The sequence below is a fragment of the Halyomorpha halys genome, unplaced genomic scaffold (assembly GCF_000696795.3).
Source record: "Halyomorpha halys isolate HHAL.00 unplaced genomic scaffold, Hhal_1.1 Scaffold629.1, whole genome shotgun sequence".
Classification (NCBI taxonomy): Eukaryota; Metazoa; Arthropoda; class Insecta; order Hemiptera; family Pentatomidae; genus Halyomorpha; species Halyomorpha halys.
Window position 1 is genome coordinate 1145335 of NW_027111602.1, and position 22766 is coordinate 1168100.

The 22766-nt window shown below is 29.5% G+C and overlaps 1 protein-coding gene across 1 annotated transcript in view; it reads right to left on the reverse strand.

Annotated features, from left to right (window-relative positions):
- LOC106684932 (SH2 domain-containing protein 4B) overlaps nucleotides 1-21389 on the reverse strand; it is a 183999-nt gene extending 162610 nt beyond the window's left edge. The window contains exon 1 of the mRNA XM_067049675.1: nucleotides 21260-21389. The gene's annotated coding sequence lies outside the window, so the exon portion shown is untranslated. The remainder of the gene's footprint in view (nucleotides 1-21259) is intronic.
- Nucleotides 21390-22766: the final 1377 nt, after the last annotated feature.

Below are 22766 nucleotides of genomic sequence, written 5' to 3' on the forward strand. Positions count from 1 at the left end.
TATCCTTTCAATCTAGTATACGATTTGGAACATTCGATATCAATAACGAAATACGATAGAACCAGCATACATGAAGTTGTTATTGACCTTTCAGCGGACCACTGTAAAACATGCCAGGACTCTCAAAGAAAGACAAGACTATTACTTATCCTGCAATCGCCAGAATGAAAGAGAACACCTTTTCGAGAGACGGCTAAAAAAGATTTCATCAGCCCAGTTCTGTTGGGAAAGGAGCTGCCTGGAATTTCCAGCGACAAAAGGCGCGAAGCAACCCTACCATCGCTTGCTACAGCGTACGGCACGCAGTCACTTACGGAATCCCCGCCATGTTTTTCAAAAGTCGATTATAAAATCTCATAAGCAAACTCGGGGCCGATTAGACACGACGGGAGCCCGAAGACGTAAGATAAATTCTGAATATTTAGACCAATGAAATGTCAAAAAAATAAATAATAAATTCAATGCTAAATTGCTATAAAGTATTCTAAAGTTGCTCTACATTATTTTTTATGAATTCAATGTTTTGATACATCTTTGGTCATGGGATTCACTTTCGCCTTGAATATGAATTCGCCTATATGACCTGACAATTACATCAAGAATTAAAAGCTACTCATGGAATAATAATTGACGATCTCTTAGGACGTCTGATAGCGTAAAGGCGCTGTTACAAGATATTATGAATATCTATTCCAACGTTGGAACGAAAGTCCAGAAGACGAATTACAGGCACTTGGCATTGGGAACTAGTAATTGGACCAATAGTTCCACGATTGAGCGTCAAACGGTGAAAACATTGTGTAATGCCTTTAGGATGTTTAACAATGGAAACATCGACAAGTGATTGTTGCTGCTTTCTTAGAATGTTTCTGATTTGTGGCATTTTTAGACTTTATCATCTTCATTCTTTGTACAAGGACTTTGCATCATTTTCCAGATGTCGCATTCAGGGAACATAGAAATTTTCAATTGTTTTGCTAAGGTGCTAAAACAGTAGTGCACAAACAAATCCCAATCGAAACATGTTTGTATAGATGAGGAGCTTTTGGGGGAACGGTAGGCTAGTTGTATTAATTAAGCTGTTGAGTCTGTACTTTGCAACTCATGCTACTTTGATTTTTTGTTGAAACCTCTAGTAGAGGTATCCGGAAATATTTTAAGCTAGTCGATCACTAATTAAGTACCTTGTTAAGTCTAAAGCCATACTGAAGTTTTTTTTTTTGTACCATTGTTATATTTTCAGGAATCACACCTGAAGGTTTTATGATAAGGTTTTATGGCAAACTGTTGCAATTTTTTTTTTTATTATAACTAATGCTTGAAATTCATATATCAATAGAAAATATAGTTATACTAGTATTTTGTAACTTATTACCAACTTACAGCTCCATCAAATTCAAACAACTTCAGATGTACTGAGAATAAAATAAATCATAGGACTAAACGTTTATGCCATACTTGTCCATGAAAGGTGTAAAAAGAATCATTCAATCCTTCCTAAATAAAAATATGTATATAAATAAATAACACATAAAGTCCAGCACCCCATAACGAAATAAACCCTACCCAATCTGTTCCGTGTGGTAAAGCATGGTTGTTAGTTATGCGTAATTTCAGTCAGTCATCATGGATACTATTTCTTGGTATATTATAATATATGCATAAACAGCAACAGCCAGTTAACAAACACATTAATAATAGCATATCAGACTGAATTATGTGGAAAACCAAACAGTTCCTAACAGTTCTTTCATGGCTGAATCTACATTATGTATGTCAGCAGATCCTTCAGGTTCTTTTTAATCCCTTTATCCCACTTGACGTTATCAATTGACGAAATTTGGCTCAATTAATTTGTTTAGTTTTTAATTAATTTATAGTGAACAACTCTTTAATCAATTCTTAAGTACTCATTAACCGTTGTATATGTAAGTCACTGCGCAGAGTTTTCTTTTTAACATATCAAGGAGCTTGATGTTAAACCTGATTTTATTAATCTATTTTTTCCTTGTTTTCGAAAAATGAAATTGTTCTGAATAATGTCAATTTTAACATGGTAGTAGTAGTTTTGTTCTCTCTTTTCATTCTCATATCACATAGTAATATAATATAATAATAATATTTTAATCTGTCCGTAAACTTGAGGGTGTGTTGTCAAGATAAAATGAGACTACATATTCGAAGGTCTAAAGAGAAGTTTTGAATTTCTCATGGTTCAATCAAATCTTCCATTGTCTCCACCAAAACAACTTGTAAGACTTTTTTTAAGTAGAGCAGATATAAACAGATGAACATCACTTTGAATCTTTACTTGTCAACGATTCTCAGATGTTATTTAACCTATGCCATCGGATCCTTGAGTATCAGCGCTATTATAGCGCTATCTATTGTACCAAACATTCGACAAATAAAAAAATACATATGATCAAAGCAATTGTAATTAAAACAACCCTGGTGAGATATGGCAGTACATAAGCTAACAAAAATATAGAAAGTTCGATTGGAAATAGGAAGACCTTGATAACCGGGGGATTGAAAAACCTTTGTAACAATCAATCAGACAAGACTTTCTTCAGCAAGATTCCAACGAATTGGATGCGTTCACTGCCAATCGGAAATATATCATTCGGGTAACGGTGGTAATCATTACAGACAATCCGTCAGGCTTGTGCAACACCTAACTTTTTTAAAAATGATATCTATTGGATTGAGGTGTCAGTTCGAATTATGAGAACTGAGTCGTAACAGGCGGAGGATAAGCATCCAAGTGTAACATATTAACAGAAGGTTAGTTCCTTGGAAAGTCCAAAGTTAACTATTTTAAATGCTTTAATTTTTATTTTATTTTTTTTAAACAAACTTAAGATAGTTAATATTACACAAGTCAGGTTGTATGAATGAGGAAGGAGCTAGTGGTTCAAGTGATGCAAGTGATAATTAACATAATTTTGAAAAAATGCTGTTTAAAGATGAAACGTCTAAGTGAATACCCCTTGGCTTCTAAACCTCAATAATTATTTTTTAAATATAAGTTAAATTATTTATTGTTTAAATTTTTTTTATGGTGTTAATGTAAAAATCATTGAAAATCTTAACATAAAATTTGTAGTATTCTAACTCGCTCTGCAAAATTGAGTCTTCTTCTTTTTCACAATGTCCGTTGTCTTCCTCGTTGTATTCAGTCTGCATCACTCTTCTACGTGGTTGTGGAACTGCTCCAAAAATTCACAAGGAATCATAAATCCTTGAACGGAAGAATAATCTGAAGCAATTCTTAAAAGTCCTTATATTAGTTTTCCATAATTCCTAGAACATCAGTTTTCATTCGGAGCTGTGCTTCAAGTAAGTGCTCGTGGTCTGCCTCGTCCAAGCGTAGGCTTTGTGTTCTTAACAAAAAAGTAATGGTTATCTGGTAGTAGATGAAGAAGGGGTCTGATATATTTGACTTTTCGTATTTAATTTTTGATATATTGTTCTTCTAAACAATCTGAGATGAGCTCATTTCGCATGTTGTGGCATAGCGTTTACAATCAATGACACCAACAGTTCTGTTGCATTCCTCGTATTAGTGGCGAGAAAGAAATGTAATCGGCCTATTATACGAGAATATTAAGACCAGTAATATAATTTTCCTATTACCGGAAGAGATTAAAATACTTTCTAAATATTACTTGTCATGCTTTGTCAATTATTTTGTTGATACTGAAAAATATTACTCATTTGTTCAGTTAGTATAAATGTATTATTTTAATGTTAATTTATTTATTAAAGGGTTAGTTAAGTTTATTCAGAAAAGAATACACACCATAACTCAGTCCTATCTCCTTTGTTCTTAAAAAAAAATAATAGATTGATTATAGATATAATCGTAAAGTACCGGTACCTTTGGAATTCAGGTTAACCGGTCGCATTACCCATAACAAAAAACTGTGATGTTTGGAAATAAATCAAAACTACTTCAACCTAATTTTCCTTAGGACTAAGTGATCCCTAGGAAGTGCAGAACTCTTTGGCAGTTGTCTACACGACCAGTAGCGATAATTCGACACTAGTGAGACTTCTAACTCGATGCCACTTACTTAGATTATTTGAGATAAGAGCCCTCACCAAACGTCCTCTCTTCTTTGTAATTACTCTTGAGAAAAACACTGTTGTCCTCAGCTAACACTTAGTCAAATTAAGGCAACAATTTATTTAATTCCATTACTGTTCAATGAAAAGTTACGTGGTATTTAATATCTACTGAACTACATTACAAAAATTGTATAATACATTTTTGTATTTTAAAAAATTTAGAGCCTTAGAAGAACAATTAGAATGTAGAACAGTAACGTGAACGGAAGAAGAAGTACAGAAAGACAGCAATGCCACGGCCATGTTGATTACCTACTCGACGTTGTTGGTCTCTTGCCAATGCCTTCTCGAACAAGCGGGTGTAATGGCTTCTTGGCTGGAATGGATAATCCAGAAGTTGTCCCTGAAGTTTCCTTCCAACTGTCTTCCGTTTCCTTCTTCAGCTAGCAATCCTATCAACGATTATAAAATTGAACTGTCTACCAAAATCTTTTTATTTAATTCCCTAAACTTCCAATATCTAATTATGAGAGAATAAACTGTAAAAGTAATTACTTTATACCATTGGTTCCCAACAAGTGGTCCGCGTACAAAGCCGAGAGGGTGAGGCAACACATATGTGAAGATCAATTGTTAAAACTGATGACGGATTTATTTTATTAATCATCTTTCCTGATATCAGGGTGCGTGCAGATATGTTATAACAATTTCAATATTAATATATAATAATCAATGCTCTTTAAGCTAGCTAATTTTTAAATATTTTTCGAGGTGGACACTGTTGCCCTTATTCTGGAGTAGTAGAGTTCCTTACTTCTAAGGAACCACTGGGGCAACCTTGGAACTGCAGCGGAGTCAGTTCGAATCCAAAACTAGGGGGGTTGACTTCTATGTCAAGACGGTCCCACAAAATGAAAATTTTACTTTCTTACCCTGGTTAAAATATCATGGTAACCTTTCGATAACCCTGCCCCCCCCCCTTCCACTAGTCAAAAATGACCAGGCCAGAGGATAATAAAGAAAAAATAATTAGGAAAAACTACTTTACAGGCAGTTTGGAATTTCGTATGTATACTCGTGCATGTCACTATCGTGTAAAGCTAGTGTGATGAATAATTATTCTCATTCATGGTAGTGAATTCGTGCTCACGTCTCACAGCTTGTAACATTCTTTGACTTTACCATATGTATTTCTTTGACTATTTCAGGTCAAAATCTTGCCTGACTTTTTCATGTCTTCCGGTTCCGGTAGACACCCTGTATAGTGCTAAAAATTTAATCATTGAATTATTCTGAACAATTATTATTAGTACGGCTGAAGAGTTTTAGTAAGAGTGCACAAGGCAGACTTTTTGTTATTATTTATTGTTATCACAAGACATTAGGAATTTAAATTATATATATTCAAAAACAAATAATTTATAATTACTATTCAAGCAACATCAATTAAAATTTATTGATGTCCCTTCGTTTATAAGAAATAGTCATTTACATCGTGATCTGTAAATTGAATTAATACTTTATACTACATTTAATAATTTATTATTTAATTGATTGAAAAACATTTTACCAAATTTCAATCGCAATTAAAGGTGCAATAGCTTTCAACATAGAAATTCCAACTGGCAGACTGGAACCTAGAATTATTTCTTTATGTTAATTTTTGTTATTATTTTTCAGTTCATAAGTTGGTTATTTATATTATTAATTCTATAAATGTTAGTTATTTTTGTTCGATAATTTTTAATTTTATTTTCAATTACACTTTTATTATTATAAATATTAATTTGCTTAGATTTTACTTAACATAAGTTTATTATTTACAATTATAACATATACCTTGTTATAATTTTAGGTGAAACTAAACCTTCATATTTTCAATTTTATAAAAACAAATTAAATTATTATTATACCCATGTATGACCAACCAGGACGATCAGGAAATAATGAAATATAAAAATAGTAAATTTAATAAAGACCAGTGACATCCATGTTTCTACAGATAACCAAACCAACCAGAGCAAAGCAAGTTAATTTACACCTGACAAGTTCCTATGACATTGGCAAACAAGCATGCGATCCAAATATTTTAAAGAGCTGCTATGTGACAAGAGTACAATGACTGGAGACCCACTTTCTCCTACGATTAGCATTAGTTCACCTTATTTTACTGCCTACACGATATTAAATAGGTGAATTGAAGCATTACAAAGTTTCGGACGCGTTTTTTATTTTAACCACAAACCTCGAAATAAGCTACCATACATACTGCCATAATATTAGTGTCAAAATCTTTTCTTTTCTTCTAAAAAAATATCTAGTTGTCTTTATTGGTACTCAAACTAAAGTCATAAATTCATTTTTATAACAATATTTTTATACAATTTTTCTACTGAAATAAACCAATATTTTATTATTCTCTCAAAAAATTACTTTAAATTAAGAAAATATTGAAAATATAATAATCTCTAGTTTAATAAGAAGAAATTTTAATATATTTTAAATATAATTTTTTTTTAATAAGCAATTGAGAAAATGATTATTTTCACACCTGGATTATACCACGAAATTATTCAGGACATTTTTATTATCTAGCTTGACAAGAATTTGATGAGATAAGGTGCTCTAGTTTGCATAAGAGGATATGGTAACAGGCCTATAGTTATTTGACTTAATAAAAAAAAACTGAAACGCAATAAACCTGGAAAATCAACTTTCACTTCAGTTTTCATTAAATTACTAATAAACGTTAGTTAACATATTTTATCTACTACAAATACGTAATCAACTAATTATTATGGATTCTATCCTAGAATCGAATAGAGCATAAATGTTTTATAATTTTTTTTTTATAATTATTTACGATAAAAATAATATCTTCATTATACTTATAATATATACTTTACTCCATTTCAAAGATTATTTGTTGTTAAAAGGCATTGAACGGGTGAAATTACCTTTTATTAAGCTAAATACCACGTTGTAAAATTACCTATATATATTTTTTAAAATTATAAATAAGAAAATAACTAAGCAGGCAGAAATTAAATAATCAGAGTGCAGTATATAGAAACAAATAAACCTCGGGGATCTATTTTACACCACAATAGTGTTTTCAAAACTCCCTTTTCCCATCATCTGATTATTAACGGTTTCTTCGGAAATTAAACTTATTTTTAACTTGTAACTTTTTTTATATTAAAATCTTTTCATCACTTCCAAAACTTATTTTTCACAAAAATTAATGACTTGTTGACCAATTGTAGAAGTTTCTCTGAAGACTAAGCTATCTTGGGAAAAATATATGCTTTTTAAAACTAGCCAAAAGCAATTCATATATACTAATTACATCATTATCCATATATTTTAATTATATTTTTAAAGCCAAAGAATTCCTAATACTATTAATTTACAGAAATTTTTTTAGCCTCTTCATGATATTATCAGATCCAAAAAATCGTTTATGGAGAAGAAGGATTTTATTTTTTAAAAAATTAAAGTTTGATTTCCTATACAATCGTTAAAAATCGTATGTTATTTAACAGAAACTTTTACATGTTTATTACAATACAAATAGTATAAATACCATCCTAAGAATGGCTTAAATAATCCTTTCCCTCCCCATTCACTCCACTCTCTCTCATCCTCAACAAAGACTGAGCTGTTATCAAAATAATTATTTATTTATGCTCCTTAAATATTTTAAAGTATTTATTAAAATTTTTAGAGCATTAATCATAATTTTTCCAAGTATATAACTTAAAAAAGATTAGGAGTTATACTGACAGTATAATTTCAGTTTCATAGCCACTGTCGTTTTAGAAATGTTTTTTATAAACCTATAAGATAATCATAAACAGGTTTTCTTTACTATTACTGGTCTGTATTACAGGATAATTTGTTTTTCATAGTATATAATTATATTCAATCATATAATAATGTACATCTTCATTAGACTTGGCTCAATAATTAGGAAAGAGTAGAAAGGGCTCAAGAAATAACGATTAATAAGTTTTATATTTTCCTTGTTATAATGAGTAATCGAATACAACACCAATGACTACTGGTCAGAGAAATGTAACATCACCTGTTTGGAAAGGAAGAATACAAATAAAATTGAAACTTAGCGGACAAGCTCCGTTCGGAGTATTGAACTTTGGAATGCGGTTGATGTATCCGTAGCAACGCGGAAAATGTGCGTTGTGGTTTGGATCTAGGCAGACATGCCGGGGACAGTTGACAGTGGGAATATATAAATAGAAGCCTGAGACAGGAGTGGCGTCAACGGGGTGTGCCTCCTTCGTCTTTTTGTCCAGAGCCAGCTGCCCAAAGTCCTCCTTCAATCAACTCTCTTGTCCAGAACGTTCTTAGTTTGTTCCAAGGGAGGTTTAACTTCCTTAATGATCCCAAATATTGAAATGACCAACATGAGATCAAAAATAATCCTAAATAAGAAGAAGAAATCAGTGTCTAAAAAAAAATTTTTCCAAACTATATGAGATTCCGGAAATATCAGATTCTTCGAATTTGAATAATCCTTCATAGCCAATTTCATAAAATTTATCTGTTACATTGCATAGTATATCGTATGTATATATAAACAGAATAAATATATAATGCGAACCAGGAATATACACGAAGATATTCCTAAGAATTGTATCCTAAACTTAAAAATCATCCAAATTGTGAATATTAAAGTGCAATACAATATGAATATATACAATAATGTATCTGAAATAATTTTTTTATACCCGATTTAGATTTAACATTCATTATGTTTTTTTATCTGACTTTATTAGAAAGTAATAATTGTATATAATTTTTCAAAATTTCTTTTCTCAAATACCAGTCGTCAAAATGTTTGTTTATCCACCATTTTTAAGAGAACTATTGAGCTTAATCCATGTTAAAATATTAGGCTGAAATAATCGCCCAATTTACTTCTAATTCGTTCTACATAATTGTTTTCGTATAACGAATATTGTTGGTGATATTTCACAATACCTTGATAGTAGTATAATAATTCATACGAAAAAGATATTGTGTTGGTGATATTTCACAATATAAGATAGTACAAGAATTTTCAGCCTATATCTTGGAAAGTAGCATTAATGCTGGGCACCTTTTGTTTTCGAATTGTTTTTTATTCTTTATCAAATTTTATCTACTTCCAAAAATAAACTTTAAAAAAAAAAAATTCTATTAGGCGCATAGTTTTAAAGTTATTTAGAAACACTTAAAAAAAGTGGGAAAATTTCCATTAAAATCCAAAGTATACTAGTTTCTACTGTAGCATACTTCATATGAAACAAATAAAGGTTATTGGTAATAATTCGATATAAAGAAATAAAATACAATACAAATCAAAAGTTAATCTTAAGGATAACAACTAAAAAATAGTTTTTGTTGACCTGTCTTATTAATGGCCCTTTTAGCTAAACAATCTTAAGCGACCGTATAAGGAAATCGATACCAAATACTTAAGGGAACTTATCTAATCCCGGGGCCAACAACCCTTAAGAATGTTATTGTCTCTGAAATAAATTTGACCAAATAAATAATATTCATATGTCAACAAAAAAATATAATATAATATCAGAATTAAGATTAACCCAACTCATTATTCAGTTATTAAATTAAAGTAAATATTTTTCATTTATTTTATATCATATATTTATATTTATGTTTTTATACTATTTAACTTTATAGCGGTTTGTAAGGTGTAAAAGGTTATGGGAAAGGAAAAGGCTGTTAAAGATTAACCTCTTTTAGTGTAAAACGAATTTTAGGGAATAAAAAGGATATTATATAAAGCTTTATTTCTTGTTTCAACTGTTAAAGGAAATAATTTAATTACGATATTAGAGGCTGAGGTTAAGATTCTGAGCCAAAATTATAGTGGGAATAATAATCAGGGAAATGATATAACTGTTTAGTATTTTCGCTATGTCCCGCTGTCATCGTAAGCAAGAGTACAGCTTGACAACGAAGTTTTCTACAGCACTCATCGACGAAATTCTCCTTAAATAAATTTGGTTTCAGTTGTATCGTTCATCGATACCATCATTGTATTTGGATTCATAATTATGAGAGATAGTTGACCGTGGATGATAAATGAGGAGAAGATGGTTGGGGGTGCGGTCAATGAAACACAAATAAGTATGACTAACTTATTTAATGTGCCGACGTTTCGGCTAGAGTTTCTAGCCTTCTTCAGGGCTAAAAACAAAACAAGATAACAACCATAAGATAATAACTACAGTAAGTATAGAAATATAAAAAAATAAAAAAGAAAATATAAACAAAATAATTTTACACAAACAATGAATAGTTTTACAAGATAGAATTAATAAAATTAAGTGATGAGAGAAGCGGGAAATAAAATGTAGACATAGGTAATTGAAAAAGTGGGTACAATAAATTGCTTATAAATTGCAATTTGCTTAATTAAGTTATTGTACCCACTTTTTCAATTACCTATGTCTACATTTTATTTCCCGCTTCTCTCATCACTTAATTTTATTAATTCTATCTTGTAAAACTATTCATTGTTTGTGTAAAATTATTTTGTTTATATTTTCTTTTTTATTTTTTTATATTTCTATACTTACTGTAGTTATTATCTTATGGTTGTTATCTTGTTTTGTTTTTAGCCCTGAAGAAGGCTAGAAACTCTAGCCGAAACGTCGGCACATTAAATAAGTTAGTCATACTTATTTGTGTTTCATTGACCGCACCCCCAACCATCTTCTCCTCATTGTATTTGGAAGTTCAAACTCCACTCGAAATAGTATGAATGTTAGCAAAATACGTAAAAAAAAAAAATCTTTCAATATTTAAAATAATTTTTTTTTCAAATATAAAGTAAGATCAAAACTTCCATACAGATAACTTTCCACGCAATAATTAATTACATTATAATATCAGTAAATAACAAATAATAAAATATATGGTGTTTGTAGATTCTACTTATCCTGAAACGTAAAACCTCAAAATTTGAGGACTTTTATTTTAAATTTTTTTTTTGTGTTCGATTGAAAAGGTACAAAAATGAAAATGATCTGTAAAAAAAGAGATGATTTTAGCTACGCATACTTGTAAGGGGTCTCTGCAGATATTTCTTAGAATTTACTTTTAGGAGAACGTTTTCTTTTATAACAGAAATAAACTAGTTCAAATCATTATTTGACAATTAACATTATATATTTGAAAATATACCAACAAGAGTTACTTTTCTTGATTTTTCAATTAAATCTTGGATTATTTCTTCAAAACATATTTATTTAAGTACATCATTTTTTATCAACATCAGTGATAAATCGCTCAATCTGGCTTTAAGCAACTGAATTTCTCAATTCATTCTAGATTCATCATAATTTATCAGTCAAAGGAATTAATAGAGCTAAAATTCGAGATGAGTGAAGACCTGTCTGCACCCAATACGGCCAACTAGGGCTATAAGCTAATTTTTCAACCCAAAATACTCCATAAACATACATGTAAACTAGTGTGCGGCTTTGCTCCATACTCATTTTCCACAAGACACCTTCATACCACAATGATCTGTTTCAAAAAATTGAATGAACGCATAGGAAATGCACCTGAAAGTTACAATAAACACGAAAGAAAGAAACCTAATGAAGTAGTTTGTACAGTTAAAACAAAATAAGACATTTAGGGTTAATGGGGTTATTTAAAACATGCGGTAAGGTAAAACGGTATTCATATAATCATGGAAATTCCCAGAAGAAAAGGTTGGTCTGCTCATGGCCGAATATAACCCAGTCAGCGGAGCTCTTTTCAGAGAAATTTCATTCATTAGTCTAGAACGGAAGTGGTGACGCAGCAGAGGTCCACTATTTCACAGAATACACTGCAAGGATCCCAAGCGTTGACGATCCGAGACAGGCGGACGGGTTGCCAGGTTCCGTCGAGTCAGCGGAAGAAGTTCATAGAACCCGGGGATTAGCGAAGGAAGCACCCATCAGCCTGGGAACTGTAATTGTTGACACGATACCACAATTGACCAGCGTGTAATCACAAAGCCGTATGTTATTATAGTTGCATGTAATCTGGTTACGGCTTTCTTTTGTGGGAATCTCTGTGAAATGGCAACTTTCCAGAGGACATTTTCGCGAATTAAAACAAACCAGTTAACGGTCCTCACTGAATAATTATATTCATATGACCCATCCTACCCAAACCGAAAACAAACCCTTATAATTATTTCGTAAAACAACAAGAATGTGAGGGTTGTGGATAGGGTCAGAATAAATACCATATTTTTTTACTTTTCTATGTGTAACGACGTTTCGGCCTACATTGTTAGTCTTATTCTAATAAAATAATAGAACAGAAAAAATAAAGATCACATAATGAACCATTTTCGAAAAAAACAAAACAACATTTATAAAATTTATTTGTTACATTAATATTCTTTGATAATACTGTTTATTTATTTTTTTTATTCACAGCCCTATCTATCTTAACTATTTACCTAACAGCTCTATAACACAGTCCGAAACGTTGGAACAAGTAAAATAATCTTAAGTACTTTATTCTCAACCATAATCTCCTGGAATTTATCAGCGTTCAACAATTGGGACCTTGCTACAATAATTTGTTGGTAGGGTGGATTTGATTATATTAACCATGTAGAAAATGGACTATCATCTCGTCCCAGAACAAAGCACTAAATATTAACTATCTACACAAAATCATAAAAATAGAGTTTTTGTTCGTTCTTTTCTTCTGAAAAATGAACTTGTAAAAGAACTATGTATTTAGTGGTAATTAACTGAAGAGGTTATTGTCCCACTATACAATTCCAAACTACAATAAGCATAGTAAACCAACAATAACAAAAAAACCAAACATAACAGAAATGGAAATATCATTATATACAATCCTTAGGATATATTTTTTCTTTGTTTTTTCCCAGCAGGCTGAACGAAATAAAAAAAAAAGTTGACAAACTGGTCACTGATTGTTGGGGAGGAGACAAAATTAATTTTTTTTAAATCAATTTCAACCGGATTTCCTTTTATACAAAAATATTTTACTTTTCTTAACAATGTGAAGTATGATATTTGGCATAACCAATTCTTATGTATTTGAACTTTATTTATCCATTGCAGAGGTTGGCACAGACGGTACTAGATTTCTTTTGTACAATATTGTATTTATCAAATTCCAATTCCTTAACTTCAAAAAGAACTGGCGTTAAATATTAGTAAATATCCGAGTAAAATGTCTTCGCAATCTGAAGCTGGCTCTCAAACTCAAATATGCCAACTTTTTTGATACGTTCTCCCATTATGACGTCCCACGTCACTAGTATATATATGAAATTCCATATCCATTCTACGTAAAATATGAAATTCTAAAATTATTTTAGCTCTTAATATTAGCAGAATTCATCTATTATCACATTGTTTTATCAATTAATATTTGTAGATATGATGAACATTAGATTTTCAGTGTTCTTAGCGTCACATATAACTAAGAGATTAATACTAATAATTAATTATATATTATATAATATATTAATAATTTGAAAAACCAGTAAATATAAAATTAATTATTTAACCTCTGGCTAAGAAGTTTGTACAATTTTATTATTTATTTATATTCAAGGAAAGCCCCTTAATAATTCTTATTCTATTTATTTTATGTACGACGTTTCGAATAAAATTTCAATTATCCAGGCCACCTGGAAATGACTACATTAGAAATAGTTAAATATTATCAAACTTTAGATTAATATTAAACGGTAATATAAAATTACACGGTTAGATTTAAATTATTCATAATTAAATTAAAATATTATATACAATCCTTATTAAATTAAAATATTGTATATTGATAACAATCACTACATAAATTGAGAAAAAGCAATTCCTTGTAAATTTTTAATATATTTACTTTAATTATTTGATGTCTTTTATTCTTCTCATTTTAGAGATTGATCCTGATTATAAAATATTATTATATTATCAATAGTCTTAAAAATAATATTGTTTTAACTACAATATTTAACAGAGTATATTATTTATATATATTACTTATTATTCATTATTCCTATTTTCCTATAGACTCTACATCTGCCTGTCAGTTACTAACAAATTGGACCATCATTTTATTTGTTTAAGATTGTTTAGCCCAAAGCGAATATGAATTATTATTTACGCTTCATTGTTTGTGAAAATGGATAAAAAATAAAATATGAATAAATTTATACGGTTAGGCATTTCTAGCATTATTTATAGATATTCAGTTTTTACATGCAATATTGTAAGGACATGACTTTCAAGAATGTCTTGTGGTTTCTTTACAGTTGGTTCAGTCCAAGAAGATCCAAGTTTCATATTAAATTGTTCACTTCGCTGTATCTCTGTTTAAACGGGTGGGTTTAAAAAAAAACAACGTAAAATTAGGAACTATTAATCCTCTTTTTCGTAATCAAAGAAAAAAAACGAAATTAATTTTCCCTCGTTTATTTTCTCTTGATTTGGATTGTAATAAAAGACATTTGGGGGGAAAAAGGTATACCTCCATTTCCATAGATTTTTTAAAATTAAAAAATAATCCCAAAAAATATAACAAAGCTGGTAATTTTATGTTGTTCTCAATCTTTTATTGTTAGCAGGTTTCCTTGGAGCTCTATTTATTTTATCTTTATATATGAGAAGAGGATGGTTGAGGGGTGCGGTCAAAATATCGATATTATCTTTATATTTATTTTTTGACACTCAACCAGGAATTTCCTGTCACAACAGTGATACCACCTGTTAGATAAGAATTGGAACTATTGATTGTTGGTATCTGGAACGTAAACGGGGTTTCGATTAATTAATTTTTGGATTTTATAATCAACAAGATTTTATAAAATAACGCATAATATATTTAAATTATATGAAAATAAAATTGACTCATAAAAACAAAATACGAAAGTTGGGTAATTTTATTCAATCTTTCGGCGATATTTTCTCAGGGATTTTGAAACAGATAATAGAAGACATAAAATATATATCAAGGTCAAGGATTCTTCAATTGGTGTCAGAAAAAATTGAAGATCGTGGTCAGTATCACTCTTCAACCTCACTTGATTGATCTTACTCACAAAGAGGTCAGAAATTGGAACAAAGAGTTCACCACACTTCAGAACCGTTAAATTAATCAGCCATCACGGTCAATTTTTTAACTCATATTCATTCCATTCGTAGCATATTTTTATTGAAGGATACTGATAAAAAGCTTCTAACAAATATTTTTTCATACATTACAGGGGTAACTAAAAAACGTCATAACCTGCAACCAAACTAACTAGCACTAGCATATGTCACAGAAGGTAAAAAAAAGAAGCTTTTTATTCTAAAAAAAGAAAGATATATTAAATTTCAGAATACAAAATTTCCTTTTAAAAGGAACCTTTCCAAAAACCTAAAAAGAAAGAGAAGAGAATCTTCAATTTTTATAACCGTTCAGAATTACATAATTATGAAATTAAATACAAGTACATTTTTATTATTATTGGTGTTTGTGTTTCTTACCATATTTTTTTAAAAATATAGTGTTTCATATTTATTTTCAATTATCATCTGCTGTTCAATGATAAGATATTAAAACCAGATTGAATATTATTCGCATAGTATTTAGCTTGATATTACACCATTGAACATAATATTTTATTTGGCTGTCAAATAGAAAATAGATCTCGAAACCAAAAATATTGTTCCATTTTACGTTCACAATTTTTTTTATATATATATATAAATTATATAGAATTAGGTTGATATTTTTGTTTCATTAATATAAATCAACGAATACACATTGAGAAATTCTCATTTTTCCAATTTTAATCTGATTTTTGTGAAAAAAAATCATTTTTTTTTTTGTAATAGAAAAAATCCCACAAACATGTATATTAACACCAAATTGTTCACTGCGTCTACATCCATAAACAAAATCCAAAAGAATTTTCCAAAACCAATTTTGATGTACTCGATTTTTTTCGTAATAAATCGCATTGGACTTTTCAATAATTTCCTACATGGAAGATACGAATTACTTTAAAATTTGAAGTAGTAAACCAAATCAGATGAACAAGGGCATCGATGACAATAACTAATATATAAAATGTCATTTTTCAAAATTAATTTTTCTGACCCTAAATCACGTGAGTGTAATTGTATATTAATAATATAATAAGAAAATTCTAAATCAAAATACCAGTTAACCAAAAATCACCGGAGCTGTTATTTTGTTGTTACTGTTCTGTATGTTGCATGAATTGGTGAAACGTTCACTGATTGGTTAACAACAAGTATTTGAGATACATGAGGCTTTGGTATTTTTCAACCATGTTCCCAATCGGAGTTTCTGCTCTTTTTTTAATTATAACAACAATATTAAAAATTAAACAAAAAACCAATAACCCTTGTTAAGTTGAAAAACCAAAATTATATCTCCATTGATTCTCTTCTTTTCAAAAGAGAGCGACAGGTACGTAATAAAAAAATAAAACCTGAGCCTTTAAAAATTACTGATTAATTATTTTATATTTACACACGTGTGTATTACATTACATGACGTATTACTCAACATTCGACGTATCATTGATGACTAATACTACGCCAGCATTTGTGAAATAGTTGGAGTTTAAATAACTTCCAAGAAACTTGTTGACAAAACAGGAGTATGTCATGGACCTTGAGTTGAAGCAAAATCTTGCCTAACGTTGTCGATAGGCCTTCCTAGTAATGGGCTCCCAGAAACGAACTTTTAAAAGGTAAATTAAAAAGGCTGTACTGTTTTCATTTATTATGGGTTTCGAATCAAGGAGGTAAAAAAAAAAAATCTAAATGATCTGTTATACACACTTTCAAAATCTGACCAAGTATAATGTCTTACTGAAAAGGATCATTAAATTTCAACAGAAGCTTTAACAATAAATGAGTTCGATCAAGAATTTGTAAAAATGCTTAATATCAACTCTTAAAATAGAAGTATTAATTATACTCGTAAGTCACCATTCTTAAATACGGAATTGTTAGAATCCAAATTAAAATATATTACTATAAATCTAATAAACCTTGAATGATAAAATATAATTCATTTGTTAATACTTCTAAAAATGGCTCAAGTAAATATAATAAATAAAATAATAATAATGAATATAATTCCGTTTCTTACTACTTCCTATTCCTATGGCAGTTAAATTTTTTTTGTATTCATCATTTTTTATAATAATGAGTATTCTCATAAAATCAAATATTGAAAATCATTCATTCATCGTTATTCATAAAAATATATATGATTAAAAGTAAATTTATAAAAAAAATATTATGTCATTTAATATATATTTCATAAATTTGTTGTGAATACGTTTCCTGAAAATAATCCTTACACACTCTTCAGGAATTTCAGTACTTAAATCCTAAAGGATATTTTAATAGCTGTATTAATAATGTTTAACTTGTTTACAGGAAATTCAGACGTTATCCTGGCAAAAGCTCAATCCCTAACTTAAAATACCCAAGACATTTATTTTACAAATAATTAGAAAATTTACATGCAACGTTGTAATCTAAGTTCAAAAGAAAGCGTGAGTAGCAGAGAATCATCACTCAGGTTGTATTTTTTGGGTCTGAAACGGGTATTATTCCTCCAATGACGTCCGATACAGGGAAAAAATATTTTATAAATTTAGTCTTGTAACTTCTAATACGATGTAAAACAATGTGCTAGATCATTATTTAATTAATTAAATCCTAACTATTAAATAAAAGAAACAAATCTATGAAAACCATAAATATATTTTATAAATTTTAGAAACCGATATAAAAAGACCTATTTTGTAAATGAGATAGTACAATATTTTATGACAGCAAGTGATAGGACTTTACTACTACATAACGGTCCTCAAGAAGATACAAGTATATTACATAAGAAGTAGAAAGTAAACATTTATAAAGTTTAAGGCCAAGTAAGATCGTCCATTTTTAAACTATTGGACGCTTTGATATACAAAAGGCCATTTTAGACTTAGATAATTTTCTTATTAACTTTCAATTCATGAGAATAAGCGAAACTAATACTCAAGCATTAAATAATTTTGTACGCATGATGCTCACTGGATAAAATTACGCAAATCAATCTCTAAATAAAAAAATATTAATAATTAGCGTTAGTTACTCAATAGAAAGGAAATTTCCATAAACTAGGATAATATTCATATTATTTTTTTCTGCTCTTTTATTACTTTTAAAAATGTACTTGTTTTTATGATTTAAAGATCAGTGGAATAGAGGAGCTAGAGTAAAACGAGCAAAGATGACGCCTTTTATTTCAAAATATCTAATAAAAAAACTACTAGAATAATTAACTGATTAGTCAAAAAATCAATTAACTGATACGATTTTTCAGAAACTAATTTTATGCAGTTGAAGTTTCCTTCATATACTATCAATCTGTCGCAGAATATCATTTCAGGTATTTTATTTACTAAAATAAATCCAAAATTATTTAACTGTTTTGATTAATATTTGTAATATGTTATAAAGATCCTATACATAATTCAATACAACCCACATTATCACGAGGTAAAGTATTAAAAAAAAAAAAAGAAAAAAGTTAAATCATAACATGTGATGATGTCACATGTTATTTAACTGTTGTTTTTTTTTGAGAAATCATTTCATCTCTGAACAATCTAGTAATAAAACTTTTAATTGAAAAAGAAATAAAAACTTTTAAAATAGATTTGCTTGATTGTATAACCTGAACTGAGGGTTCGAAAAAGAAAATTTGTGGGTTTGTACCCTTGGTGATCCATAGTAAGTTACTAAATGATAAAAAATTTAATAAAAACAATATAATTATTAGTAGTGACTCACTCCCAAAAGGTAAAAAAGGTTATTAATTTTTCTTTTGTACTAAAATTACTAAAACGCTTTATTATGGGATGATTCTGCTCAGTAATAAATAAGCGAAACAAAAGATCATAAATTGGTTATCATGAGATAAGTTAAGTAATAAACCAAAGCATTAAAATAGGTAGCATTAAAGATAAGAAGACTTATGCCTTCAGAATATCATTACATTTATTGATTTATTAATAGATAAAACAGCCCATGAAGAACCAATGAAGAGTAACTCATAAGGTGCTTGTTTCTCGAACGAATTACATTCGGCAATGTAATCAGCACTGTGCTACAAATATATAATTTATCTATCGACTGTGATCAGGTATATATTCTAACATTAGTTGATCAAAACAGAAATCTATCAACCCATGGTTCCAAATTTTAACAGAACCATTTTCAAAAAAATAAAAAATTTAAAATTTAAATTTAGCACGCAAGCCAATGGTTTGATACTAATTCCTTACACTCTTGGCAACCATACTTCCCTCAAAGAAAGATCTTATAATGATAAATGTCAATAATGACAAACTACAGAATTCAAACACGTAATCTACATAGAATAAATATTCAAAATCAAGCATGTTAAGTGATAAGAGTGGAATGTTAGTCATGCCATGTCAACAACCTGATACCTTTAAGGTGCGAGATGTGATTACAGCAGACACTATTAGTTGACATACAAATACTTAACAAGACACATAGTTATACACCTTTATGATACGAAAAATAAAATTGAAAAAATATTAAATTTAAATCAAATTAATATAAAGTTTTACCTTTCATAAATATTCAAATTATATTATTTCCTAAATATTGGTTAACATTAATAATAACTTTTATATCTAATTAAAAAGATTTTTTTATATCTAAGTTAAAATCATAATTTGATTTATAATATAGCGTAATATATAAGCTCCTTCGAATTGCGTTAGAGAGTTGAAATATAAATATAATTGGCATTTGAATTGAGTTAGATATATACATAAATAATTAATTATGGAATGAACAATATTGAACGGAAGGACAGTTAAGATTACTTTGCTTTACATCGACCACTGATCAACTTTCGATTTATAAACCGACAAACAAATCCCTGACCTTAGTTTGTTTTATGCACCACTACCTAATCAAGCAAGGATTCTCGTAAATGAAGTGTTAACCTACGTGCCTAATAAAGCTATGTTGTATTATATTACAGGGATTTGTTTGTTTTATGTTTAATTAAGACATGGTCTAAAAACATCGTTTTAGCTTCAGATCGATATCAATACAAATTTTAAAATCAAACTCAAAACGGATTTGATTTTTTTTTTTTTTAATTTGAAGTGGTATTCATGTTCTGATGATGGTTCAAGCACACTGGCCCATCTTTATATACATTCACTCTTCACACATTTCCCTCTATTATGGATTCATGGAGATTTTTTCTTTTTAATATTATAAACATTAAAATCGTACCTGCTTGAAAAAATCTTAATTCATTGGGAAAAACAAATAGTTATTACAAAGAGCAAATTTGTAGGGTTTTGATTAGCTTTGTAAAATACCTTCCAAGCAGTTTTTGTGTTACTTTATCAATAATTCGTTGATGTATAGACTGTGGATTTCACTTTTCAATTAACTTCTTCCTTTGGTTCCTCCTAAGGCAATTTCTTCTAGCATTAAATTAACTTTCTTAGATCCTCCAAAACGCCACTTATCTCTTTAAGCTTCCCAATTATAACCATACCAGTGCTGATGATACAGATTGTAATATATAAGCTATTTATGTAAAAGCTATGACAAAGGGGCCATGATTTTGATAAATATAAAATAATATATTCACATACATACACTTTGCTTAAATAGTTTATAGAGTACAATATACACCAATAATACTAACGATTCTAGATAGATATGAAAAAGACTATTTAGTGCACTCAGATTATTTCGATTACTTGTAGATTGACAAATTCGTCAATTTAGAATCTCGTAAATCATTTTTCGATAAGACTAAATACAATATGTGATAATCGGTAATAATAGTTATCATATAATATTACTAAACCTACTGTACAAAATACATCAAACATTTACTTTTTTTTCATTTAACCATTTAATTATTTTAATAAACTGTTTAAAAAAAAGTTTTTTCAATTAAAAATTTTCCATTCACAAATAATTAAACCCAGTCGCACAACTTGCATATTTTTTTTTGTTTGAAAATTTTAAACTATACAAACACAAAAAAAAAAATTATATTTAATTTTATAACTTACCAGTTCTATGCACCTAATGACTCAGTGGTAGAAGAAACGATTCGATAACACACTAACTTAAACGAGACGGCGCTATAGGCCCTGAGAACTATGACGCACTCAACACGACGAGCGTACGGCAGCTACTGGAGCCTAGTCGGCCTTGTTTAGTTTACATCAGCTGCGACCGACTGGACACGAACGTAGCCGACAATGGACGAGCGTCAAATTCCTGTTTATTAATAGAGATCTTACCAAATAAACAAACAGAAATTGATTATTTGTAAACATCTTGCCAACGTGATAAACAGAAAAAAATATAGAGATGTTCTTCCTAATATTATCGATAAAATAGGTTGTAGAAGCCACCTGTTGTAGAAGTTGGTATTGAGAAGTTGCCCGCAATGATAGAAGAAGTTTTAAATAATAAGTTGCGAACTTGATAAGAAACATTATGGAGACAGAAAAACTGTAAAATTAATCAACAACAAACTAAAAAGTTCTCGTTTACAAGCGTGGAACCTTATGGTTGTCAACACCTATAAATATTATTTTATAATATAATAAGTGTCACTAAAATTACCTCAAAATTCCTTTTTTGATAGTTTCTTTTTCTGTATACTTCTGTTGGCTACATAATTACCAATGTTTCAAGGTTAAGGATAAGTCATTTGTGAAAGTATTTCATGAAATCGGATGAAATTGATACTAGATCAATCTTAAAAAACGGAAAAGCAGTTTTTGAAGTATAGGTGAGCCGTGGAAAATACGTTTATTATTATTGTCCCAAGCGAAAGTAATAGATGGAATCAGTGATGAGTGATTTATTTGAAACTATAATATAAAAACTTCATAAACAACTAAGAGAATCTTACAACTACTGACAAATCATTATGGAGGACCACTAAAAAACTGCTGAATTTCAAACATTTTAACCACCCACTTCTCACCGAATCCCAAACCTGGACCAGACTTGACGCTGAAAAATCACAAACATTCGGATATCACCTCTCTAAAACCTTTATTCCACATCCTGATATCCTTAACCCAATTCATCTTGAATGTATTGAAGCAGAACTAAATATTCCGCTCCAAATGACCCTCCCACCTAAAGGATTTCATCCTTCTGAAATATCTTGTATCATTCAAAGATTATCTACCCCCAACGCTCCTGGATACGACCTAATAACATCCCATAATCTAAAACTTCTCCCTCGGAAAGCCATCCTATTCCTCACTTTTATGATTAAGACTACCAAATGTAGATAACTTTAGAATTCTATAAGGAAATGAAAAATAAAATTATCAGAATCGAAAATTTTCACTAGCAATTTACCTTTTAGACGTCAAGAAACTAAATTCGTTTATGTTCGTCGGACTGTCTGTAAGTAGTCAAATTTGAGTTCGGACATAATAATAGTTATATACTGATTTTGTCTGATTCCATCTATTACTTTCGCTTGGGACAATAATAATAAACGTATTTTCCACGGCTCACCTATACTTCAAAAACTGCTTTTCCGTTTTT